This window comes from Sparus aurata, chromosome 13, assembly GCF_900880675.1.
Source record: "Sparus aurata chromosome 13, fSpaAur1.1, whole genome shotgun sequence".
In the NCBI taxonomy this organism is placed as follows: Eukaryota; Metazoa; Chordata; class Actinopteri; order Spariformes; family Sparidae; genus Sparus; species Sparus aurata.
Window position 1 is genome coordinate 12,001,258 of NC_044199.1, and position 7,224 is coordinate 12,008,481.

Here is a 7,224-nt window from a genome sequence, read left to right on the forward strand (position 1 = left end):
ACCTGCGGAAAGGGACCTCTCAATTGGCCTTTTCTTGAAAGTAAAAGCGAAACAAATAAATGACATCCATTATAAATGGCCTACAAGAGTAGCTAAAAAGCTGTAGTGCAGCAGCGGAGATGATGATGATGATAGTGATTATGAAGCTTGTGCGAAAATGCATTACAACATGGTTTTGGAAGGTCTTGCATTGTCTCCTGTGGACTTTTGTTCCTGTGAGTCCAATCGGGGTCCAAAGCTGAGACCAAAACACTGTCACTTTTTGCAGTGTACACGTTGAACGCGCTCAGAATTCAAAAACAGGAGGAAGAGCATGCAAACACACTCCTGGGTGTGTGTGTGTAAGCCGCCCCCCTCCCCAGCACAAACCAGCCAGCTCGTACGTAGACGGTGATGATCCAGGTCAGAGGCTCTGTGAAGTACTGGGGGTTGACAACTGCCAGAGCTTTGGAGACCAACCAATCAGAGGGGTTGGGAGAGGATACTGCACGTTCAAGAACAAAAAAGAAAAAAAAAAAAAGAAAAAAGCTGTTGAGACTGTAACAGTGAGAGAAAGACTTCCACAATACAAGGGGGATGATGAGACAGTAGTGTGGGCAGTCCATGTCTGAGCTATGAGAGTTCTGACTCGGTTCACTTGGATGTTCTGTCTGCCTGCTGCCTTGTGTGCTCAGAAAATAAGAAGTGGGCTGAAGGGAAACATGATTTTTTATTTATTTATTTAATTTTTTTTACTGAGAACTGACCACTTCCTAACAATACCGCCCATAACAAACAAAACCCACAAACTAATTAGAATTGCAAATCGCGTAAGCAGTCAATCATAAACATGGAAATATTTCATCCCGGGCGGCTACAAACCACTTTCTCCATGCTTCAAGAATTAGATTATAATGAGCGAGGCTGGAGCTGTGAGGAATCTGACATGACATGACACTTTGTTCATGTGACCGCTTGGTGTATTATGAACCGACGAGCACACAGAGAAGCCCGCTTTGAGCTGTGTAATACTAATATAAATGAAAGTTAGGCACCATAGGACTGCATTCTCAGGAGAGGCATCAAAAACTCTGCAATCAAAGGCGTTATGAATTAATCCGGTGTCGGTAAAATACATGTAAAAAAAGAAAAAAAAAAAGGTGTGATTGTAAGCTAAATTAGTTATGGCTGTATGAAATGTGTTATGCAATGAAATTAAAATACAGTATCACAGTATGTCTAATCTCTCCGTTCTGTTCTCCGCGGCGACGCCAAGGGGTCCCTCCATCAGCGCCGCATCTTTAGCTTGATTATAAGATGGCTTCTAAAAGCAACCCCTATGCATTATTTATTAAATTAGATGTGCTTTTTTTTTTTTTTTTCTTTTTCTTTTTTGAAGTCGTCTACCTGCTCCACTAACAAAAAAACGAACGTCATCTCAATCTGCTGCTTGGCGGGGGGACGTGCCCCGCTAGACAACACAAAGACAACATACGCTGAGAGGGCTGTTTGTTCTCCTTTTTCCTCTCTGCGTTCTCATGTTCTCATTTAAGAAATATGTGAGGGACTTTCAGATTTGAAAATAGATCGTTGTTTTATGCACACTCTGCAAGAGGGTTCAAATGAAAGTAGACGATAGCAACACAAAATCTGATCCGGGGGTATCCAAGGGATCTGGGCACTCAAAGGTCACCTTCAAAAAATATTGGAAAAGAAAGAAATAATAATTAAAAACAGTTGATTCAATTCCTCATATACAGTAAACACAAGCACACACGTGTCTGTTGTTTACCGTGGAGGATTTCTATCTGTTTGTGGAAGACGATCTATAAATAAACTTGAACTGGCCTGCTGATTTCATTTTGGGTCAATCCACTTTCAGGGGGGTGGGGGGGTTTGGTGGGGTGGCTGTGCACACCTTGTAATGGCTCATTTCACACTCCCAGAATTGGTGTGCGCCTTCACTCGAGGCACAGCAAAAAGGAACCACGGGGTCCTTCTCTAAAGCGTTTGGATCCGGGAGAGAGAGAAGGAGGCCGGTCGGCGGACTGATAGAAACAGAGCATTCAAGTTTTTCCGCCTCATCTGGGATTGTCCAGGACGCTCCAGATGGCGCGTAGACCGGCCTCTCTCTTCCTCTGTCACACCAACAATCACACACACACACACACACACACACACACACACACACACACACACACGTGCACACACGGCCGCTAATGCACAGCCTCCTCTCAGAGTTTCAAGTAACCACCACCTGCTCCTGGCTGAGACCATTGTTCACTGGTCCACCTAATGTAGGCTGACACATGTTGCCAAGCTGAGGGCCGAGCACTTTGGCTCGGATGGAACAAGGCGCGGCACAACATAAATCACCTCACCTTTTACACTGAAATCTTCTTTTATCCCTCTCTCTCTCTCTCTGAGCCTGCGTGTGTGTTCAATTGAATCACCCGCTGTGTCAACTCCTTAAAATAGCCATTCATAATAACAAATCAGAAACAGAAACAGAAATAATTATCATAAGATCATTATGAAGAGATAAGAGAAAAAAAAGGCCTGTCCTGGATGATTAAGAAACGATAATAATAATACAGTAATTAATAATAGTAATGATATTTCATGTTTGCATCAGAAGTGCAAAATTACGTTATTTACTCGTACGTCAGAGAGGACTTTGCAGAAAACGAACAAAAGAGAGTATTTGTCAGGTCTCTTTATAAATAAAAGGATCATAAGGATCTGAAAAAGATAAAACAAAGAAACTACAATCATGTGAGGCATCAGGAATCTTTTCGCAATTAATATTTACATCAGAAAAAAGGGGTCATATTTGTTTGCAATCAGGATGGAACAAAAAGGAGAATCTGGTGTATCTGTTGATCGTGAATTCAGAGCCATCCTCCGCCCAGTAAACAATATGTAGATGCAAACTGAAGAGAAAAACTGTTTTGAATATTGCACATTATGTCTCCTTCACACTTTCCTCGGACTCGTGACATCTGCTAATAACATGCAGTAGAGAAAAAGTTTGCGCCGTGACATCTGGAAGTGCGTGGGAGTTGTGTTGCCAGGATTTTTTTGGGAGGGAGTTTAGAGCGCGCTTCGCTTTTTCTGCAGCACTCTCCTGCCATCTATTTTTCATTTTCCTGTTGCCTTCCGTCTGACTATCTACTTCAAGCGAAGAAGCTGATAGATGAGTCAACGGCAAGCTGGAGCAGCTCACAGGCATGCAACGGAAAAAACTGATCTCAGATCACAGCTTTTTGAGGGCTGATGGAGCGTTTCACGTTACGTGCGATACGTTGCTTCTGACTAAGTTATCTGTATGTGCAATTCAGCTTCAGATGCCAGTTTACACATATAACATGCAGTCACTCGCATGCCAAAACTGGAAAAATAAGATACATTCCATCCGGATGGAGAAGGAAAAAGCACATTGATAAGTTGTGTCCCTACACAGATGGCCGACTGTGAGAAAGAAAATTGTATGTAGCTAATAAAACACACCAGTAACCGAAAAAGGCTTCACGGCCCAGTAGCTTCAATCCAGAATGGATGTACAACTTTACTATGACACAGACGGCTTCTCTTGCAGACACCTGAATGTTTTTCTCCCACTGTGTCTGCAGTATAAATGACCTTTCCCTCAGAATTTGGCAACCATGAAGTGCCACAGAGACCGGAGCCATTGCAGGCTGCCACATCACAAGGGGAGACTGTCCGCCAAATGCAACCAGATCCAAAGCACAGCAGCAGTGCTGAGATTAGAGTGGCACACCAATTGTTTCAGTACCACTCACTCGGAAAGTGTTCCTAGACCAAACTCTGAATACAAAGACGGCAGGGACTGCCCTCTTGTTAATGAGAATGGCAGCATTCCACATCCTTTCAGAGGTGTAAACAGACTGCGTGGATGCACCTTCTGGATAACATTCAATCTCACACATGTGCTGTTAAAAGATGCATGTGCCTTTACTTGTGGAGTGTAAGTTTTTGTCGGTTTGTTGAAGATACCAGGCGCCGAGACAGGAAATAAAAGAGTTTGTTGTGTTGCTTGGTAACTAAGGTCAAGTGCATGTCCGGCCATATTCAGGAACAGAACATTTACTGTTGGTGGCTTACAAAGCTGTGTGTGATTTGGCAGCAGGCTTTTAAACACCATACTGGTTGCTTGAGCTCATTGAAATTGGGAATGCTTTACCTCACGTTGTCCCTTGTATTAACTCGGTCTGTGATTGTTAAGGTTGTTGGTAAAACTTGTGTTGTAGAAAGTGGGATTTCCATGCCGTTTTTGATTATACAGTAGGTCCAGGTGCCGCTTATTGTCAGAAACCGTGCCTTTCAAACAAGCCGGCGGGACCTCTGTAAGGTTGTGATGTCACAACCTCGCTCTCGCTGTTCTCAGCAATACCCCGAGCGCGGCGCGTAGTTGCGGAAACATCGTCAGAGCCGAGTACGAAACTCGGTTGACGGGGCTAATAACAGGACTGCGGGAGGCGACCAATCATAGTAGACTGGACTTAAAGAGACAGGCACTAAAACAGAGCGTCGGGACAGGAAGAGTGAACAGAGGTGCTGCAGCAATGGACAGAATGAGAAAGATAATGTTTTTCCTGAACGTTAAAGCCATAAATATTAAATATTAAAGTAGACACACAAAGTAAAAATATGAACCTGAAAATGAGCTTTACATGGGATCGTTAGGTTTTGGTTATGGTACAACGCCAGTATTACAACCCATTCATGCCATAATTCTTATTCATTCACACATACTGTATAAACTTTCTCTCCCCCTCCGCCTCCTCCACAAACACACAATTATTCCCTCTCATGAACATTATCATTATTTCTAACAGCCGCCACTCGTCTCCCATACAACTCCGCAGGCACAAGTGTTAAACATGTTTGCATTACAAAAGAAACTAATGGAAAATATTTAAAATACTCAAGAGAACCCAATAAATAAAAAATGTCAGAATGATGGACTTTGTTGCTCGTTTCGCTTGCAGGATCAGAATGTTACTTGCACTAAAGAATAAGCAGCGTGAGAGACAGAGAGAGCATATGTGTGTGTGTATGTGTGTGTGTGTGTGTGTGTGTGTGTGTGTGCGCGCGCTCTGGCATCAATTTGATTCATAATTTTGAACTTTGAAAGGTCAGAATCTTCCTCCTGTATGTTTTGGTTGCCTGTGAAATGTCACATTATGTCTTCCCGGTAGTTCGACATAGCTCAGTGCCACAGTAATTTCCGAGGCAACACCTGTACCTGCGGTCCGAATTTGCATAATTCAAACTGCGCGTGAGAGTGCGAGAGAGGCAGTTTGCAGTTGGCTGTTGCGGGTGAAAACAAATGCAAAAAAGGACATCCCTAATTCAGTTATGTGCACTGGGCAACACTTTGGATTACAGCCCCTTATTTACAATGTAAATACCCTCAGAGATATAACTAGGAGTGCTTTAGATAACAAAAACGGCATACTGTGAATTGCTGGCTGTGATCCAAAGCGTCACTGTCAGGAGTTTTTCCTTCAAAAGCAATCCAAGAGCACAATCGTGTTACTTGACATGGCAATATATGTTGTGCTTGTATGTATTTGAACAAATGGACAGAGGTCTTCATCAGGGTCATTGTCAGCTGTAGCTTGCGCACCTGCGGCGTATTGTGTTACACAAATAGGTGTGAGCAGGAGGAGGGTTCCCTAGCCTCTCGGTCAAAAAAACAGGGGAAGTGATACATTCTCAGTAGACGGGAGAAGGACTGAGAAAGCAACAGAAAGGAAGTGAGAGACGATGGTCGGAAGAGCTGCCGTCGAATAGTCTGGAAGGTTGCAAACTGAGTGAAATGACCCAGAAGTATCGCAGTGGCAGCCATAATAAGAGCCGGTCAAATTCACTGAGTGAAAAAGGGAAAGACGCTTTAGTGCTTTCTTTCCCTCTTGCCCTCTCTCCATCAGTATATTTTACATTGCTTGTCACACTAGTATTCTCGCAGTCCAGTTCTCTTTGATGGTCCTCATGAATTCCCTCTCTCACCCTTCCCCGACCTCTCGACATCTTCCATCAAAGGCCGAGGAAGAGCGTTTGGAAAACAACATAGGATGTAATGTTTCGACCGCTGCCGGAGTTTCGCATTCGCTGCCGGGATCTCTTTCTTCGTCCCCCTCTCTTGGATAGTCCCATTCGTTTTCCTCCTCCCTCTTTTCGTTTTTCTTTTCAGTTGGATCAGGGCTGTTGATACTGTAAAAAAAAATAAAAATCTCATCTCCTGAGTTTGTTGCGTAAATGTCATCGCTCATGATCCGTATCGCTCGTGGGGAGCTGTTGTTGGGTATGCACAGTGGTCCCTTCCAAATTTGTCTGGTTTCAATAAATTTGTTCTCTCTCCCCCTTCGCCTCCTTCTGTCCCTCTTTCCTCCCCTCCTCCTTCCTTCTCCCCTTCTGTTGATGACGTATCACGTCTTGCTTGCACCTTGATAGAGAGCCATCCTCCCCCTCAGCTCATTAGCGTAACACAATACAGGTGTCTGAGTTGCTGCTGACAATGACCAGATGAAGGCCTGTAATTGGCTGCTATTTTAAAAACACATTGCCATGTAAAATAAAGGCACTTTTTTTCGTTACAGCGCGGCTCGGATGCTTTTTTTTGGTAGCGACCTGCATTTCTATATTTTTGATTGAGACCGTGTTCCAGCCACGCAATGAGCCCTTCGCAAAATGGACTGAGTTTCATTTGTTTACACAGAATGAGCAATGAAGGGCAAAGCCTGACGTGTCCATTAGACAAAGTTGGAGCTTGTCTCGCCTGTGTTTCTTGCCTTTTTTTGTTTCTGCCTCTGTCAGTCTTTTTATGTGTTATTTTTTCTGCCTGCCTTCACGGCTGTCTGTGCGCTTGGAAACAATACATCATTTGATTCAGTCAGGTCCAGCAGCGGTCTGGAGGGGAGGTAGCCAGAGCCGAAACACACCAACTGTTTCCCTGGCAGTCGGGGATGCATTATTAGCCAGTTCATTTAAGTTACATTTCCGTGTTTGATTGCCACATTCAGCTAAGCAGTGCCAGCGATGGCAAATCAGTGGGAGCAAAGCTAAGATCAAGTTCTAAAAAGAGGCTCCCGATGCTTCAATTTTCCAACCCCCCACTCTGTGATGATGGCAGAAAGAACTGATTAAGGTGGCTGAAAGAGGAAAAATCTGAATGCAACATGATGAATAGTTATAGTATTTCTATGAAATAGATGGATA